This window comes from Sceloporus occidentalis, unplaced genomic scaffold (assembly GCF_023333645.1).
Source record: "Sceloporus occidentalis isolate IW3139 unplaced genomic scaffold, rSceOcc1.0.p SCAF_18, whole genome shotgun sequence".
Lineage (NCBI taxonomy): Eukaryota > Metazoa > Chordata > Lepidosauria > Squamata > Phrynosomatidae > Sceloporus > Sceloporus occidentalis.
This window is the reverse complement of record NW_028316998.1, coordinates 1,566,742-1,588,049: the sequence shown is the minus strand read 5'-3', so window position 1 is coordinate 1,588,049 and position 21,308 is coordinate 1,566,742. Positions and strand designations below refer to the sequence as shown.

General features: G+C 40.9%; 1 pseudogene; it reads right to left on the bottom strand.

The window, feature by feature from the left end:
* Window positions 1-10,038: 10,038 nt before the first annotated feature.
* On the bottom strand, window positions 10,039-20,766 carry LOC149302535 (MARVEL domain-containing protein 3-like; annotated as a pseudogene).
* Window positions 20,767-21,308: the final 542 nt, after the last annotated feature.

Genomic DNA, 21,308 nt, shown 5'->3' with positions numbered 1-21,308 from the left:
AAGTGCCAGGAACAGATGACCAAACACACACACCAACACAGGCTCTGTCACACCAACACCCAGACACACACACCAACACAGGCTCTGTCACACCAACACCCAGACACACACACCAACACAGGCTCTGTCACACCAACACCCAGACACACACACCAACACAGGCTCTGTCACACCAACACTCAGACACACACACCAGGACAGGCTCTGCGACACCAACAACCAAACATACACACGCACACCAGGACAGGCTCTGCCACACAGACACCCAGACACACACACCAACACAGGCTCTGTCACACCAACACTCAGACACACACACCAACACAGGCTCTGTCACACCAACACTCAGACACACACACCAGGACAGGCTCTGCGACACCGACAACCAAACATACACACACACACCAGGACAGGCTCTGCCACACAGACACCCACACACATCAGGACAGGCTTTGCCACATCCAAACACACACACACACACACACCAGGACAGGCTCTGCCACACAGACACCCACACACACCAGGACTGGCTCTGCCACACTGACAACTGAACACACACATCAGGACAGGCTCTTCCACACCCACATCCAAACCCACACACACACACACAGACAGGCTCTGAAACACTGACACCCAAACACACACCCTAGGACAGGCTCTGCCACACTGACAACTGAACACACACCAGGACAGGCTCTGCCACACCAACACCTATACACACACCCGAGGACAGGCTCTGCTACACTGATAACCAAAAACACACAAACAGCAGGACACAATCCACGTCACAGACGTCTGCATCAGGATGAATTTTTCACACTGCATTGTCGTTAATACCCCCCTTAGCGTTTTTGCCCCTGCTGCCCATATATATTAATATTAGCCCCAGTTGCCGATAGCAGGTATAGATCAACACATTAACAAACAAACCAAGCTTTGCATGGATAGATCAACTGAAATTCACCTGTGATCTCAGCACTGAAGGTATATATCAAATAAACAGAATCAGACATACAAATCCTGTATTTGCAGGTATACAGTAGTATATGAAACGTAGCATTGCAGGTATAGATCAAATAAATACATGGAAACAGCATTGCAGGTATTAATCAACTGAATAAGACATACAAACACTGTATTTGCAGGTATACATAAATAATGTATGGAAATATATAGATATGGATCTACAGAATAACGCAAAAACCCAGCTTTGCAGGTATAGATCAATTGGAATTCATATAAAAACACGGCATTAAAAGGTATATTTAAACCCCCCTAAATTACATGCATAGATCACAGGTTGCGCACCCCAAAGGCGGCCCTGCCGTCCACACTGCCCACACAGCAATCACACTCCTATCATACCCAGGCAACCAGTAAATGCTGGTACCTAGGCATGATGGGACTGTGCTTGCTGTGATTGCTGTTAGCAATCACACTCCTATCATGCCAGGTCAGCCAGTACATGCTGGTACAGGGTGGCTGTAAGTGATGTGTAGACCCCATACTGCTGGCAGCATCAATACACAAGGGGGGCAGCTATCTAGGTTTTAGCATGTACTGGCTGACTTGGCATGATAGGAGTGTGATTGCTAACAGCAATCAAAGTCACATTATTACTAGGTTTCAGCACTTACACATCTAACCAGTAAATGCTGAAACCTGGGCATGATGGGACTGTGATTGCTGTTAGCAATCACACTCCTATCATGCCAAGTCAGCCAGTACATGCTGGTACAGGATGGCTGTAAGTGATGTGCAGACCCCATACTGCTGGCAGCATCCATAGGCAAGGGGGGCAGCTAGCTAGGTTTCAGCATGTACTGGCTGACTTGGCATGATAGGAGTTTGATTGCTAACAGCAATCAAAGTCCCATCATGCCTAGGTTCCAGCACTTACACATCCAACCAGTAAATGCTGAAACCTAGGGATGATGGGACTGTGATTGCTGTTAGCAATCACACTCCTATCATGCCAAGTCAGCCAGTACATGCTGGTACAGGATGGCTGTAAGTGATGTGTCGACCCCATACTGCTGGCAGCATCCATAGACAAGGGGGGCAGCTAGCTAGGTTTCAGCATGTACTGGCTGACTTGGCATGATAGGAGTTTGATTGCTAACAGCAATCAAAGTCCCATCATGCCTAGGTTCCAGCACTTACACATCCAACCAGTAAATGCTGAAACCTAGGGATGATGGGACTGTGATTGCTGTTAGCAATCACACTCCTATCATGCCAAGTCAGCCAGTACATGCTGGTACAGGATGGCTGTAAGTGATGTGCAGACCCCATACTGCTGGCAGCATCCATAGACAAGGGGGGCAGCTAGCTAGGTTTCAGCATGTACTGGCTGACTTGGCATGATAGGAGTGTGATTGCTAAGAGCAATCAAAGTCCCATCATGCCTAGGTTCCAGCACTTACACATCCAACCAGTAAATGCTGAAACCTAGGCATGATGGGACTGTGATTGCTGTTAGCAATCACACTCCTATCATGCCAAGTCAGCCAGTACATGCTGGTACAGGATGGCTGTAAGTGATGTGCAGACCCCATACTGCTGGCAGCATCCATAGACAAGGGGGGCAGCTAGCTAGGTTTCAGCATGTACTGTCTGACTTGGCATGATAGGAGTGTGATTACTAACAGCAATCACAGTCCCATCATGCCTAGGTTCCAGCACTTACACATCCATGCTATCACACACACACTCATTCATTCATATACTCATTCATTCACAGATTCATTCCCTCAATCATACATTCTCATTCAAACTCCCTCCCCACCCCTTACCTGCACTGCAGCTCCTCGATGCCGCTCACAGACTTCAGCAGAGGGCGCGGCCTCCCTCTGCGTTTTCTGGTGAAGCACAGAGGAAGCGGGACTGGAGCAGAGTCATGTGATGTCACGTGAACTCTGCTAGGTTCCGCTTCCTCTATGCAGTACAGAAGACCCTCCCACAGGTAAGTAGCAGGGCTCGAGGTGCGGCCTGCGTAAGATTGGTTGCCTTGGCTGCCGATCTTACTCAGGCCGCACCCTCTCTCTCCTCCCCGTTAAAAAAATAAATAAAAAAAAAGAAAGAAAGACGGGATCCAAATTTAGCAGGGGGGGCAACAGGGGGGCAAGGATTAACCTAGGGGGGGCAATTGCCCCCCCTTGCCCCCCTGTAGCGACGCCACTGTAAACCATCATTAAGTATGAAAAATATCTAGGGGAAAAAGGGAAAGTGTTCACAGTTTCACCTATAAAAACTATATATAACCAGAGCAAATGGGAGAAAAACCCAAAGTGTATTTAGGTATTTGCCCTGTTTTTGGAAACACCACATATGCCTGGTATTTTTATTTATTTTGGCACTTACAGGGTTAAATATGAATGACATGCATCTCTGTTTCCAAACAAGATTTTTTTAAATGTGATATGTGCGCCCCAATAGCAGCTAGAAAAAGAAAAATTGCTAAACAAAAATATATATTTTTTGAAAGTTGAAATTTTTGACAAATTAGTTTGCTTGGGGCATTTTAACACTTTTGTTTTAACCATTTTAGTCCCAGTCTGTCCTAAATATTGCAGCAAAAATGTTTTCTTTTAATTTTTAACAAACAGTAATTTTTCCCCCTAAGTATGTAAAATTACTAAAATAACTTCTGATTTGTATTCAGAAACAACCCCCGAGTATAGAAATACCCCATATGAATGGATAGGGCATGTCTCTTTGGCACTACGGGTTCAAATTTGGAACATGCGCATTTCAGTTTTCAAACATGGAATTTTTCAGTTTGTTGGCTCCAGGTCTCATTTGAGAAACAGTAGAGGTCCCATATTTCATTTTAACCCCCTACAACTATATTTTTCCAAACACTAGACAACTGAGGGAATCTAGTTAGGGGCTTATCGGCTGATTCCACGCCAGTGCCTTCCAAATTTAGTCTAACAAAAAAAAAAGAAAACATTTTTCTCATCCACTTTGCAGTTTCACCATGTTCATTTTTCTGAGTGGATATGTGAAAAAAACAAAATAGGTCTTGATTTGTGTTCAGTAACACCCCACGAGTACAGCGATACCCCACATGCATAGAAAAGTCATGTTTCTATGATATTGTGGAGTCAAAACTGGAACATGCGCATTTCAATTTTTAAACTTTTTAAAATATTTTTTAATAAGTTCAGGGAGACCGATCAATAATCAGTGACTTAATATATCACTGACATGTGATCAGGTAATAATTATGTATTTTTTATTAATAATTTCTGTTTCTTTTCATTATTACCTTAGATGGCCCTTCTTTCTTTCTAGGGCAGGGGCTCCTGAGGAAGCCAAACTTGAATTTGGCAAAACGCGTTGAGATCAGCTTGGGACCATTTCAATTTTTGTTTATTGCGAGCAAGATCAACAAAAAGCGATTGTGCATAACATTTGGTTGTGCCAAAATTTGTTGTAAGTGTGATTTTATCCTAATTTTTTAATTTTTGCTGAGATCTTGCACCAGTGGAGTCTCTTTGATTGGTTGTCTGTGCACATCGTGGTGACATCCACCGGCGGTTGCCAGAGAGGAGGATTCAGGTCCCTTCTATGATGGAGCACCGGAGTGACGTGACCTTCCGGTGCTCAGTCACAGAAGCCCCGGCCCAGGTAGCAGCGGAGGTTGTCTGCACACATCGCATGGTGTACAAGACTAGAGATCCATCGGTAAGTCGGGGGGCATATAGGGTGGTATAAGGCATATCGGGGAGGGCAAAGTGGCATATCAGGGAGGCAGAGCAGCATATCAGGGTGGCATATAGGAGGGTATAAGGCAAATCTGGGGGGCAGTGTACCAAGCCATGGGGCAGCTTTGCATAACTTAACTTAAAAATGTCAGTAAACAGCTCTCATTTTCGGTGTCTGGGACACTAGGGGTTATACCGCTACACATGGTATTGGTTGTGCAGCCTGCCGAGAGTGTTGACTTTATGATTAGAAATAATTGTTAATTAGAACAGGCAACAATTATTGAAATCTGAAGTTGTTGAGATATCACCCTTCTTAATGTCATGTTGTCTTCTGATTGACAAATAGAAATGAAAGTAAATGAATGCATACAGCCCTAACTGAACCCTACCTAAAACATTTTAGTAAAATAGAGCTGCTAAATAGGCCAACCAACCATCAAGAGAAAAAAGCTAAGGCCAAGAGACTGCAGAGCATCTCACCCAAAGCACTCTGCAAAGCTGGGAGAGACACATGAACTTTTAAATTTCAGTTACAAAAAAATAAAGATGTCAAAAATAATACCTTAAAAGCTGAGATTTCAGTTTGGTTCAGCAGCACGCTAACACAGGAAAATATTATCAAATACGGAAAAGAGGAATATTCAGTAAACCATCATATGGTAAAAATAACAAAAATAGTTTAGAGTACTAAAATCCCACAGTACTAAAGGGGTTAAATAATTTGCCCCCCGTCTTGCCCCCCCAGGAATGTCTGCCCTGTAGCAGACCTTTGTATAAAATGCAATAAAATTACAAGCTATAGCTTTAAGACCTTTTTGTAATATCACTATTAAAAATATTCATAAATGTGGCTTCCAGTACTAAGACCTTCCTCTGAATATAAACCATAAATAAAGCCTTCTGTCTGTTGCCACTCAGCCATTTCATTATCTATTGAACTGACTTGAAAAACGCAAACACAGCAATTTATTAAGAATTCTTCCATGATTGGCATAGCCAAATGCCTTCATTCCTACTGGAATCTCATTTCCCTAATTTAATAATTTTGGGTTATCCTATGAGGTCGCATTGCTTACATTGCTTACATTTTCTCCTTTCCCTCTCCTTTAGCACAAATAGTAACAAGTTTGGTCCCCTTAAACCTAGCTTTTTTATTTTTTATTTTAAAAACCGCTCACAGCTTGGTGTAAACATTCAGTGCTACTATGGCAGCTACTATGATGTCATCGTTATGCCTGGAAATCAAGGCACTGTGATGACACGATGACATTCTGTTTGTGGCACAGATATTATTCTTGTGTGAGAGAGCTGTTCAACAAGACTTTTCTGAGACTACCAGCAGTGTAATTTGTTGCTAGTGATATGGATTCTTTAAAACCAGAGGGGAGTTCAGTGGTTGACCCATTGTGGGAGTTTCTGGACCCCAGGGACAATATCCGTGAGTTGTTTTTGAAGCTGAATCACCTGTTTTTCTGGGGAAAGTTAACCCACGTGGAGGTGAAGTGGAATCGGAGGATGATTACAGCTGCTGGGCTTTGTCGCTATGACAAAAGCAGAAATTTGTGCACTATACACCTCAGTGAGCCCCTGCTGAGTTTGAGACCGAGGAGAGATCTGGAGCAAACGCTTCTTCATGAGATGATCCACGCCCTTCTGATGATCACAGAGAAGGATGCTTCCCATGGACCAGAGTTCCACAGCCACATGGAACGAATAAATAATCTGACTGGAGCCAAGATTTCTGTCTACCATGACTTTTACGAGGAAATGGCTCAGTGCAGAAGGTCCAGGCAGCGCTGTGACAAGAACTCAGTCCAGCAAAATAGGAAGAAGATTTCTCGTGAAGAAAGCAGTGGCCACGGAGGGCCAGCCAAGAGGCCTCGTATAGATAATTAATAATTAATAATAATTTATAAGTATTTAATAACATCACATCTATGTATCAATAAATACTGATTGCATTGATAAAATATCTGTGTTTTCTGCTACAGCCATCACAATTTCCACAGGATGAAGAACATGATGATTTTGTATTATGATGCACAGCTATTCCTGTTTGTAGACAAATGTTTCACAAATGTACTATTTTTTTTTACTGTGAACCAGAATCCGTGATATCTTTGCACGGTCTTGTGCCTTAGTTCTTGATGACAGGTTCAATTCCTTGGCAAACTTGAGTGCCATTGTGGCAAACAACGGTTGAATGATTCAAACAATGAATGGTACCAACAAAGGTTCAGTTAGGGTTCGCCGTTATAAAGAATCTACAGTTTTTTTGTAGATTTTTGCGCATTTACTTCAGCAATTTTCCTCTTTAGTAAATTTGAAAACTCAAAAGCACTTGTAGTTTTTCATCGTAAAATATCTGCGCATGTAATATGTAGAGAATAATGCTATACACAACCTTATGGGGTTTGTTGTATTAAAAAAATGCACTGCAGTGCGTTTGTGAAAATGGGGAAAAAAATATTGGCACTTTTTATCTGGCGGTAAATATCTGCAGAAGCAGATGCTTAAAAATCCACTTTGTTATCAAATACTTTTTATATATTTTTGTTATGCAGTTATGGATTTTTCTTACTACTATAGCCAGTATGTAGAGAGGATAGGTATTCATAATACAAGCTCTGCATAACCCCCGCACCCCAACAGATTATCAGCCACTGATAGTATTCGGTAATCAACAGCAATCGGCAACAACGTATTTTATGGCAGAATGTATCGATCCTTCTATACAATGGTTCATTCACACACAGTTACCCCTCTCTCCTTTAGTTCTGTTCTGTTCTGTGTGTTATATACTATGCAATGTGCATATGTAAACTGGACTGGAAAGTCTTGGTCAGTTGCATACCCGTTCATTTGATTTGATTGGCTGCTTTAAGCTTTAAACTGTTTAACAGACACAGGCACTACACACATGCATACACTCTGACTTCACGTTGCATCCTGTCTCACAAGTCTCTACGTGCCAAATTGGCTTGAAGATCCTGGCGCATCAACATTGAGCCTTAAGAAAATCATGCAGCTCCTACACTCACCATCTCTGATACACATGTACCAAATGATGGGAAGTGACCAGAAGACTTGTGCACGGCAAGCGAAAATGATTCAGATTAAATGTTTGTTTTGTTTTTGTTGCATTCTTTCTCAGATAACTACTTTAGTTTTACATTAGAAGAAAAAAAAACATTTAGGGGGAGTTTTTTAAAGTTCTTTATAATTTAAGTTCTTTTTTTATGAAGGGTAAACCCTGCTGCACAGTAACAACACTTAAAGAAGACAATCTACACTTAGGTGATATCTTAGGGTTCAATTGCTAGTGGTGATTTACCATTATTATTACTTAGTGCTGTGCAGGAACAGTGTTTTAAGATGCAACCTCTAGAAACATCTCCCAAACACCATCAGTACGAAGAGAAAGCAGCTGTCCATTTACTGAAATGTCTTACATTATAAGGGTGCCAATACATTTTATAAATATACATTAATGAGTAAAAGTTATAAAGGGGGCTATGACTGTACAAGCTCAATCATCCAGTAGAGTAAGTGGAACATCAGTATCAAAGGCACATCTCTGAAGGACTTGTACTCATATAAGAGCCCTAAAATCCAACCAATTAAACTTCGAGTGTGGTCTATTAATCTATTGACCAAGCTGATCATTTCACAGATGACATGGTTACATTGGTACAGTTTCCTTGACTGATTAGGCCTAAATGCCACTGCCCACCACCCACATTTTCCTAGTAAATGATGACACTAGACAAGTTTTGGGTAGGGAGTTGGGCACAGCCCTTCAAACACTGTGAACACCCCACCAAGCACACTTCTGGGCCAACAGTTCTCTGTGTTACAACTCTGCGCTGGCCAGGGAACTTTGACTGTGACAAAAGTACAACAGAGACACACAACAAGCAAACTTCTGTATAGATATAAAAACATAACCTTTCCCTATAAGTCCAGGGCCCCCATTCCAACCACATTCTTAATAATAACGACAACTTATACCATCAACCACCAGTTGGAATAACATGTGAATACTTCTGTTCATGATTGCATAAAAGACTTATCTGCAAACATGTCCTATGGAATCTGTCCAATACTGTAGTAGCAAAACACCTCTTAATAGTAGATGAAAGTTGAGTGAGCCTGTTTGGGCTCATGTCCAATTACTTGGTCAGCTCAGTTCGTTAAGAGAAGAGAACCTGAGCCGCAGTGACAAAGTTAATTAAAATACTTCCTCCTCTAATCTTATTGAGGCACACTCTGGCTCACTTTGAAATAACATAATTGGATGTATTTATAGTTATTTTGAATATTTCAGCTTTAATGTATTTAATGTTTTTCATTTTATGTATTAACATTACATCTGCTATTTGCAAAATTTGTAATCTGATGATTTCATGCAAATATCCCATTTACAATAATGCTTTAGCACCTCCATCTATCAGACATTTGTAATACATAGGGCCCATGCTTGACCTAATGGCACCCGAGTCAAAAACACATTGACTAAATCCACCTTTTTTGTCACTATTATGTTTTTTCACAACGTGTGTTTACAATTTAATTTATAAATACACTCTCTGCATTGCCTTACTATTTCATCTAAAAGCTATAGTGAGTTTTAAAGTCTGTAAAACATAGTGGTACACTCATGTGCACCAAAAATTCTGCCCTTAGAAAGAAAGACATCAGGGAAGAAAAGAGGGGGCACATGGATATGGGTCCCAGTAGGATGATTTGCCCCTAGTAAAGGGATCCAAGGGGTGCCATCATTTCGGCCTGGTCTCTGTAGGAAGAACACATGACTGCTAGCATCTTGTTGCTGAGACTAGCTGTGGTTACACACTTTATGTTCACAGTGTGCATTGTTTTACGAAACTGAACATACACAACTAGCAGAGATTGTGGACATTCTTGTAGATCTTTTATAGTAAGTAATTCTTATGACATAAATATACATAGTGGCTTGATTGGAGTTCTCATTCAGAGCTCAACAAGAAAAGTATTTTTTACTGACTTTATTTGAAAAAGACATACATTTCACACTATGTAAAAATAGTTTACATATTTACAAGTATTTACACATGATTACAAATGGGTATTAAAATACCTTTACCTATAAGCAGCTAAAAATGTTGTAAGCCTCAATTAAAATACATTTTATTCTATGATATTGTATATGTATATGAGATTGTATAAGACACACATATAATAAAAAGAGAAATTCTTTCATGTAACACTGGCAGTAAGGATATAGCACAAAATTACACAATTGTTTGTCAAAGTGTATTATACCAGTGTGCTAGGATGAAACCTATGTGAATCGAACCCTGGGTTCATTTTGCTTGCAGGGTTCAGGAGGACATTCATAATGCAGATAATTTTTCTTAAAGTCGCGCACAGTTCTGATATAGAGACCACACAATACTGTGCTAGGAAGGTACAGGCAAGCAGCAATCAGGCCAAATATAGCAACAGCTGCATCCCCTCCTTGCACCTCACAGTTCATCCAGGTGTAGCCACGGCCCGCATAAACTCTCTCTCTTTAGCCTTGCAGATTTCAGTTGAGTTTACCTGCTTAATAAAGTACAGGTAAAGTCCGACTGCAACAACATACGCCAGGAACGCAAGATCATCAAAAATCAGTTCTGCAAAGAGGATTTGCACGGAGACACTGTGTAATGGTTTAGCCCCCAAAATGAGGAATAAAATAGTAAATGCACACAGCAGCATGCTGAAAGCCACTCCGCCATAAACTCCTGGTGCCCTCAGCTGAGTGTATTGCATGTCCATCTCCCGCACTTGCTGTAGCTCATTGCCTTCAAAAGGACTGTATGCGGAATCGATACTGAACGTACTAAAGCCAGCTGCGGATGTGTATCCAGTAATAACTGCGTAAGATGCTACAACACAGATCAACACCAACACCCCGGCGGTGATTTCCACAAACTGCAAGACTCCTGCAAGAAGAAAACAAAAGATGGTTAATATTTTTTTTTTCTAACTAAAAAACATGAGACAAAAAAGTAAGAAAGAAAACGAAGGGAAGAAAAGATTTGTTTTAAGAACATGTGGTAGTACACGAGTGCAGTTTTAGGTTAGATGGTAAAGTCTTATCTGTAGAAATACTGCTTGACATAAATGGGTAAACAGTGACAGCAAGCACTGAATAAGGAAACAAAAAGTAAAGGGAAACTGGGATATCCGCAATGTGCCTTATGCGATGAAAAGCTTATAATCAGAATATAAACTTGGTTTAAAAAATTAAAGTGAACCTAGCATTCAGAAATGTCACATCTACACACCAGCGCCATTCACAGAAACATGGAATATGACGGCACTTAAAACCCTTCAGCCCATCTAGTCAGGCCATGCATTTCTGGGCTGCAACATCTTACAAAGAAGAACCCTTTTTTAGGTATATTTTATAATACGACATACAGATGAAATTTCACTCAAAAATACACAAACCGAGTTTATATCTCAAATGCATGTTAAAAGGATAAATGTTATCAATACAAGGGGTCTTTTAATTTAACAAAGCTGTCTGTATTCATGACAGTGGCCCTTATAAATGGTGATATGTCACTTAAAATAATACATATCACACACTGTGTACATCAGGTGTAGTGCTTTCTAGTCACAAAGCAAAAACAAAATACCGTATTTGCTCGATTATAAGACGAGGTTTTTTCCAGAGCAAATGCTCTGAAAAATACCCCTCGTCTTATAATCGGGGTCGTCTTATAATCAGACCGCAAATAGGTCTGCCTATGAGACTAAGATCCAGATCCCCGCAGCGATGCAGGGGACCTAGAGCCTCCTGTGCTATGCTCCCTCCCCAACTTACCGGTGCTTCTGAGTCCCCGGTTCTTAGTCAGGGCAGCGTGTAGAGCTCTACGCGATTCACGTAGACAACGTCTGCTCAAGCGGAAGTTGTTTACACGAATCGCGTAGAGCTCTTCAATCTGCCCCGACTAAGCACCGGGGACTCAGAAGCACCGGTAAGTTTGGAGGAGGGAGTGTTAAATGGGGGGGCATAAGGCATTTCTGGAGGCAGAGTGCTCTGTGAAATGCCTTTTAACACCCTTAATGCCACTCTGCCTCCAGAAATGCCTTTTAACCCTCTATACGCCACTCTGCCTCCTGAAATGCCTTATACCTCCGTATATGCCACTCTGCCCCATAATATGCCTTTTTACCCCCTAAATGCCAGAGTATAAGGCAATTCTGGAGGCAGAGTGGCCCATAGGGGGTCAAAAGGCATATCATGGGGCACAGTGGCATATAGAGGGTTAAAAGGCATATCATGGGGCACAGTGGCATTTAGAGGGTATAAGGCATTTCTGGGGCAGAGTGGCAAGCCTGGGGCAGATGTGCATAACTGGAGGGGGGCAGGTTAAAAAAAAAGGAAATAAAAACAAAATATTTTTCTCAATCATAGCTTTTATTAACAAACAATATTCACATAGTTTACATGAATTAACATTTACTGGTTTTTCCTATAGGGTCGGCTTATATTCAGGCTTTTTCTTTTTTTCATAAATTAATATTCAGATTTTGGGGGGTATACGCATTGGTTTGTGAATGCAGGAGTATTCCACCTTAGTTGAGTTTGGTCAGTTCAGTCAACCTTCCACTCAGTAGACCACTCTACGTAATCAGAGCGATTGTTGCTTCAGTAAACTCCAAGAATTTCAGGGACATTGGTCCATCAGTTCTTGCAATATAATATATATATATATATATATATAAAAAATATATATATATGTATATGCCCATACCTAGGAACTCTCCAGGCAAATCCTCAGAGTTCTCAGGTATGTATATACTGTATTTGCTTGATTATAAGATGACCCTGATTATAAGACAACCCCAAAATATTAATTTATCAAAAAAATAAAAAGCCTGACTATAAGACTACCCTATAAGAAAAAAGTTTTACTAGTAAATATTAATCACATGTAAACTATATTTTCATATTTAATAAAAACTGTTATTATTTGACAACCTGCCCCCAGTTATGCACATCAGCCACCCAGAAATGCCTTATACCCCTATATGCCACTCTGCGCCTCTGATATTCCTTTTAACCCCCTTTATACCACTCTGTCTGCCTGATATTCCTTTTAACCCCCTATATGCCACTCTGCCTCCCTGATATTCTTTTTTAACCCCTATATGCCATTCTGCCACCAGAAAGCCCTTATACCCCCATTTGCCACTATTACCCCCCTACAGTGCTTCCCTAGACTTCTTCCTGTGCTTCAGATTCCTTGGTGTGTAGTGGTGGCAGCTGGCACGATGCGAACAGACAACCTCTGCTGCTGCTGCCCGCACTTCCGCCGGGGCTTCTATGAATGAACATCGTAAGGTCATGTGATGCCGGTGCTCCGTCATAGAAGCCCATTGCACAGACCTCCACCGGCTGCCAGAGAGGAGGATCCGGGTCATCTGCAGCGCTGACAGGAATCTGGATCTTAGTCTCGTAGTCAGACCTCTATTTCTCTGAAAAAAACCTTGTCTTATAATCAAGTAAATACTGAATATACACACATATATACATCATGTATAGAAGCCCAATACATACAGTATATGAACAAATACCAAAACCAAACATGCCAGAAAAACAAACATATAGTATATGTCGCCTTGTTGTATATACATTCTAATAAATTAAGCATATAAAATCTGTTGGCATGGAGGGCAGAGAGAAATAATAATTCCAGCATATCACTAGTCAGTAGGGTACCTAAAAGAGGGGCACTCAAGGTTCCACTCATCAGAGGGTTGCCCAGTGGCTCGATGGCCGCCAAACCTTGCCCCACATCTTGTATCCGCGCGTGTGATATTTAGAGAATAATTGGACGGATTTAGATTTTTTTCTTACTACTATATCCAGTATGTAGAAGAAATGGATGTTCACAAGACAAGCTTTGCCGCTCTCACAGCAACAGATCATCAGCCACTGAAAGTATTTGGCAATCAACAACACTGTGATCAGCAATTGGCAACAATGTATTTCATGGCAGAATGTATCAATCCTTCTATATAACGGTTCACTCACAGAGAATGATGTGGAGGATAGTATCTCGTGATATGCAACATAAGGAAAAAAGTATAAAGCCTGCAACTGGTAAAGTACGTAAAACACAAGATTTATTAGAATATGCTGTACAGCATGTACTCATTGTACAGTGATTATCTTTTTTTGTGCAGATCATGCACAGCGTCCACAAGAAATCACCAAAATGTGTTCAGTTGCATCTCCAGATTATGTAAATACCCCACACGTAGGTCAGTGAATGATTTTTGGAAGCTACAGGGCGCGCAGGATAACATGCTCATCTTACTATGGGACGGCACACAGCATAGGGAAGGGTAGAAACACATAAAATAAAGAATGAAATGCCAGAACATACTGAACAAAATACAACTCATGTAAAAAGACACATTAATAAATCTGCAAGTCTTTCCCTCTTTTAGTTCACCCCATTACACCCATCACCAGCCACGTCTTTTGGAGACCTTTTTGTGGCCGGATATCCTCAGGGAAGTCACGGGAGACCCCCTGGTTCTTGTTACAATTCCCAATACCGTTTCAGCATAAAACGTCACGGTGATGAGTTACTATTAATGTGCTCTCATGCTCTAGATTGATTATTTTCCTTTGCCAGTAGGATATGTGAGGAATTTCCTCTGCTGCACAGCCTGTGTGCCTTATTAATAGATATAACATGGTAATTGAATTTGTGGCCCCTGGTTGTGTATGATACACTGTATTTGCTCGATTATAAGACGACCCGATAATAAGACAACCCCACAAAATTTAAATATCAATATAGGAAAAAAGAAAAACCTGAATATAAGACTACCCTAGACCTTAGTATGTAAGCGCGTTTGAGCAGGGCCCTCCTCACCTGTTGTCTCTATAAGTCAAATTGTTATGTTACATACTACTTGTTATGTCCTGTCTACCCATTGTACAGCGCTACGGAATATGATGGTGCCGCTAAAGAAAACAATAAATTATAATATTGAAAAAAGTTTTACTAGTAAATATGAACTTACATGTAAACTATTTTTTCATATTTACTAAAAACTATTATTGAGAAAAATGCATTTCTTGCTTTTATTTCCTTTTTCTATGCCAATGTGCCAGCAAGTTATCCACACCTGCCCCCAGTTATGCACATCTGCCCTAGGCTTGCCACCCTGCCCCAGATATGCCACTCTGCCCCCTAGATATACCTTAAACCCCCTTTATGCCACTCTGCCCCTAGATATGCCTTAAACCCTCTAATATGCCACTCTTTCCCCCAGATATGCCACTTTGACCCCACTATGCCTCTTTTCCCCCCAGATATGCCTTATACCCCTGATATGCCACTTTCCCCCCAGACTTACCAATCCATGACCGAAAGTTTTTCTGGTACCTAAATAATAGATCCACTACACTTCTCTTTTGTTAAGATGCGTTAGTGTGTAGTGGGGAGTTGAAGATGCGTTCAATACCAAGAAATTCTAACTAACATGGGTCACCACCACTAATGGTCATGAAGTAATTACCTAGTGGAGAGGATGACAACATACTGCACAGCACATTTTTACAAGCAACTAAATAAATAACATGAGATGTTGTACAATTGATATAGTGTTTATTTTGAATTCTACTTGGATCTACAACATTTAGCTACCGCAACAAAAGGGCAACAATTACAAATGTTATGGCCACATGAAAACATGCCAGGAGCTGACGCTTTATAAGGATTACTTGTGAAAAAAGTGGGAGAGATCATGTTAGCCAAAATTCAAGCTGTTGGCGGTGCAAAGGGAGTTCCTTTTTCAATAACCTGCTATAAGTAGCATCCAATTTTATCTCCCCAAGGTGTCTTTTTAAATAGTTTTGATTGGTTAAACTCCTTGGTATATTGTGTAGAAAATGTAACAGCACCTGACATTGTATCAGATAACTAAACAAGCCTCTGATTGCATTAGGAAGATCAACCCAGTATTTTTTATCAGCTAGATCAACGGCCTTCATTATATCACTATTCCTATAGACTCTGGACAAAAGTCTGCATTCTAGATCATTAAATACATTGATTTGTCACTGCAGTGTGTGTGCATGTGTGTTAGTGTCAAGTATATGCGTGTGTGCGTTAGAGTTGGTTGTGGTAGTGTGAGTGTCTGTGTGCATGCACTAGTGCAAATGTCTGAATGTGTGTGTCTTGGTGTCAGGGTCCGCAACTCGAAGCTACTCGACGAAGCCACTCATTCGAGTACCCGATGCCCGCGGGTACTGAATCCCGCGACGCATCTCTGGCTTCCTCCTCTGCCAGCAATCCTGCCACTAGGCGCGCGCGCGCCTTCAACAAACTTTATGCACCCTCGAATGGAGACGCCGGGGAACGCGCATGGATGACATCATGGTCGGGGGCGAGGTTCCCCGGCTCTCACACGCTACTTATAGCAAGTTTAAAATACATAGCATAGCTAAGTGCTCAGTGATTGTTTTCCTATTGAGCTTCCTGTGCGTTTTTTTTGATCTCCTAGTGTTATCTTGTGTACCGAACCTGGCTTTTCCTCGACTCTGCTGCTCTCCGTTACCCGACCCTTGGCTACTAAACGGCGTTCCCGATTTTCCTGGTTTCCTGACTCCTGGTTTCCTGGCTTCCGATTTTGACCTTGTTGCTCTCTATTATGCTGACCTCGGCTACGTTCCTGACTACGACTACTTCATTGCACCTTATACTAAGCTGCATTTAGCTTTCTGTTGCCTCCTGGGGTTACGTCCCTGCATTTCGGACTCCACCGTTGTTCCACTCTCACACTTGGTTTGTGTTAGTGTGAGTGCCCCTCCCAAAGTCAGGCTTTGGATGTGTGTGGCTGTGTGCGAGGATGGATGTGTATTTGTGTGGGTATGAGCATGGATGTGTACTTGTGTGTGTGTGTGTGAAACCATGGATATGTACTTGTGTGTGCTAGAGAGCATGGTTGTGTAATTGTGTGTGAGCATGGATGTGTAAGTGGGATAAGATCGGGTGTGTGTTAGTGAGTTTCTATGTATAAGAATCCCATATGTTTGTGTCAATTATAAGGGAAATATTAGGTATATAGAAGGAATACATTGCTGTGTCAAAGTCTTGCATTATTTTAACAGTTATGCTGGCTTGTAAAGATAATCACAAAAACATAATAAACAGACTAGATTGTTTATATTTTTGGAAAGCAGAAAATTTGGGGTATTTCACTAGGAGCACTTAGGCTGTAGTTTTACAGCCATTATATTATTGTTTTTTCAAAAACTCTTACATAGTGATTATCTTTTTTTGCAGATCTTGCACAGTAAGCACAAGAAATCACCAAAATGTTTTCAGTTCTTTTGGAGACCTTTTTCCCCAAAGGAGAAGTATTTTAATACCAAGATCTTGAGCGCTGTTAGACCTCCTGGTTCTTGTTACAATATACAATACCATTTCATCATAAGACGTCACAGTGATGAGTTGCTTTTAATGTGCTCTCATGCTCTAGATTGATTATTACCGTTTGCTAGTTAGATGTACCAGACATTTCTTCTGCTGCACAGTTTGTGTACCTTATTAGGAGATATAACAGCCTAAGATCGAAAAGCTGGAGTGATTGGCCAGAGATCCTTATTCAATGACAAAAAACATGTGCAATTAAAAGGGGGTATCTGACTATCAGAGGCGTATCTACTGAAAATAGCGCCTATGGCAAGCACTGAAATTGCGCCCATGTCCACATATCTAAAACCCATTTACTAGCCCCTGCTGCCTATATATATATATATAATTATTAGTCCCTGCTGCCGATAGCAGGTATAGATCAACACACAAACCCAGATCAATTGAACTTCCCTTGTGATCTCAGCACTGAAGGTATATATCAAATAAACAGAATCAGACATACAAATCCTGTATTTGCAGGTATACAATAGTATATGAAACGTAGCATTGCAGGTATAGATCAAATAAATACATGGAAACAGCATTGCAGGTATTAATCAACTGAATAAGACATATTAACCCTGTATTTGCAGGTATACATAAATAATGTATGGAAATATATAGATATGGATCTACAGAATAACGCAAAAACCCAGCTTTGCAGGTATAGATCAATTGGAATTCACATAAAAACACGTCATTAAAAGGTATATTTAAAACCCCCTAAATTACAGGCATAGATCACAGGTTGCACACCCCAAAGCCAGCCCTGGCGTCCACACTGCCCACACAACAATCACACTCCTATCATGCCAAGTCAGCCAGTACATGTTGGTACAGGGTGGCTGTAAGTGATGTGCAGACCCCATACTGCTGGCAGCATCAATACACAAGGGGGGCAGCTAGTTAGGTTTCAGCATGTACTGGCTGACTTGGTATGATAGACGTGTGATTGCTAACAGCAATCACAGTCCCATCATGCCTAGGTTCCAGCACTTACACATCCATGCTATCACACACTGTCAGGCTGGTAGGAGTGAGGAGAGGAACCCAGTACGCAGGCTACCTTCCAGAAGATGAGGGAAGGTTTAGTGGATAAGGCAAAATCAGAGACGGTCCGAAGGTCAGGGCAGGAGAGAGCAGCGAAATCCATAAGACGAGCCAAAATTCGGGGTAGGAGAGATCAGGATAAGCGAAATACAAGCCAAGGGTCAAAACCAGAAATCACAATATCGGGAGCGCAAACTAAATAGCTCTGTCAGGGAAAATAACTGAGCACTGAATGAAACTCAGTGCCAGTTTATAAATCCTCCACTAGATGTCGCCCCTCCTCCTTGCGTGGTGCCGTTGACGTGCATTCCCCAGGTTATGTCGTGCAGGAAACTAGAAGAGGCAGGAGGGGGCGCGCGCGCGCGCCTAAACACAGTTTGACGGAACTGGTTCCGGGAAGATGGAGGTTGCGGCGTGGGAGACAGTACCCGCTATCGGCGGGTACTCAGGTGAGTTGCTGCAGCGAGGATTCTCTTGCCGCGGACCCTGACACACACACTCATTCATTCATATACTCATTCATTCACAGATTAATTCCCTCAATCACGCATACTCATTCAAACACCCTCCCCACCCCCTTACCTGCGCTGCAGCTCCTCGATGCCGCTCACAGACTTCAGCAGAGGGCGCGACCTCCCTCTGCGTTCTCTGGTACTGCACAGAGGAAGCAGGACTGGAGCAGAATCATGTGATGTCACGTGAACTCTGCTAGGTTCCGCTTCCTCTATGCAGTACAGTGGACCCTCCCACAGGTAAGTAGCAGGGCTCGAGGTGCGGTCCGCGTAAGATCGGCCCCCCCTTGCCCCCCTGTAGCGACACCACTGTTAGGAAGGTGAGGTCATTTTATACCATTCTGATGTACGATTACAGGTTCCTGATCATGAACTGCCTTGTGACCTCATATATCAATACAAGAAAAACATAAATGAGTACCTATAACAAATATTACTTCATAAGAAAAGCCTGACAGCCCCCACACCTCGGAACGATTGCCGAGCAAATGCTAGGATTAATTGTCAATAAGAATATCACGCATATATTATGCATTTGCAAGAAGGACATCAGAAAAGCTTAAATTGACTACTCAGCTATCATATGTATTAAAGAGTTAATTTGCCAAAATTCCACTAGACAGATACGAAAGCACATTTTTGCACATGATTTTTTTTTTTACATTGATCATTCTGTCATTCCCCCCATCTAAAAAAATAAAGAAGCCGCCTTACATGATGCAAACCTGGGCAAATGTATTTACATCTTTTAGATTAATCCAACTGGACCAACGTTAATAAAAGTTTGATGATAGTAGAACATACAAATGGTTCTTATCACTCTTAATGTGTCTAAACTATATGTAGATCACACACACGTTTCATTAGTCAAAGCAAAGGGCTGTTTTTTTATTTTTTTATTAGAGAGCTTTTATAACCCTAGGGAGCTGGCTTTCCCCATACATTCATATACCCATACATTCTGTTCATGTATTCATTGGACGCTTTTTACTTGAGATATGTTAAGCATTCTGTGATGTATGTGATATATTTCTGTATAATCCAAGAATTAAAATATGGGTAAGACGCCACATAGAACCGAATAACTCTCACTGACGGTGTCTTGGACTTGTTTCTAGAGTTTACACTGTTACACATCCTAGTATGCATCAGGTTTGTGAAGGTCTAGTCACTACATTCTGGGGACATTACATTTATTTATATAGTGCCTGCAGATTCTGTAGCGCTGTTACAATCAGTGGAATAAATTTAAAATCACATACAAAAAAGAAAAGGACCTTGCTCTTGCATTACTGCACACATACGGGTAAATAAATCTTCCTTTATGACCTTACATGTATGAAGAGTTTATGAAGCAGGGTCACATTCTTCTTCTGCACTACCATGGATTTCTGTTTGCAATGCTTTGTTCCACCACTTTTACTGTAGTGGTTCATTTGTCTGACACTCTGATGTGCCAAAGGTATGTGGCACAGACTGGTCATGGAAGGCTTCCATCCAGAATGTAAATAATATTCTCATCTATATAATAGTTAGGAGTGGGTGTGCAAGACCAAAATAGGCAAGGTGAGAAATTAGTGGAACCAGGAGGACAGAGCTACTCCAGATGCTCCCAGGCACGGTCATCAGATGTGATAACCAAACCTCTGGCAAATTCAGGAGAGTTTTCAGTTGTGATCACTTACTTCTCCTTCCAGCAAATGCCATTTTTCATCCCATAGTTCTGATGTAGCTCCCGAGGGGCTACACAACGTTTTTGAGGGGCATTACTTAAACAGAACTAAAGATGTTATATATATATATATATATATATATATATATATATGTATATATATATATATATATATATGCTCTGTATTTCATTTTTTTTTAACAAATTTTTCATTTGTTAAATTATACCTATTTTTACTTTATAAAAGTTATGAGCTTAGATGTCAGATTGTTGTGACTTGGGTTTTTATGCTTGCTATTCCTTCTCTTTTCCATCTTCTTACTTACCTTTTGTAACATGTTTACAAATAAAATGGGGAACAAATTGTAGTTTAGTTGAAAAATGTTAATAGAACATGATTATTTTATTGGTTACTCTAAGCCACATAATATTATTTAGACATAGCAAAATTAATGTCCATTCCCAAGTAATTGTAATGTGCCATTATATTTCCTAAACTGCAATCATTATTCACACTTTTATTCAGCATTATCTAAATTAAAGAACTACATGTGAAGTAACTTTGATATAGAGAGTCATGTTTATGTAAAACCAGCTATTTTATAACTTTATGGCAGACTTTTGGATTTTTCCAATGCATTTTATTTGTAAGAATAATGCCATCTATTGGCTGCAGGGGCTGATATTTATACATATCGGCTGCAGTGTATGATATTAAGGAATGAAAAATAACTGCCAGTTCAGCTGTTATTTTTAAATCATATTTCAATCAAGGTCTTTACTTCAAAGAGATAAGTACATATTATGTAATTAAAAATGCATGTCTAAAGCCTATATATATATATATATATGTATATATATGAAAGCTGGAGAAGCCACT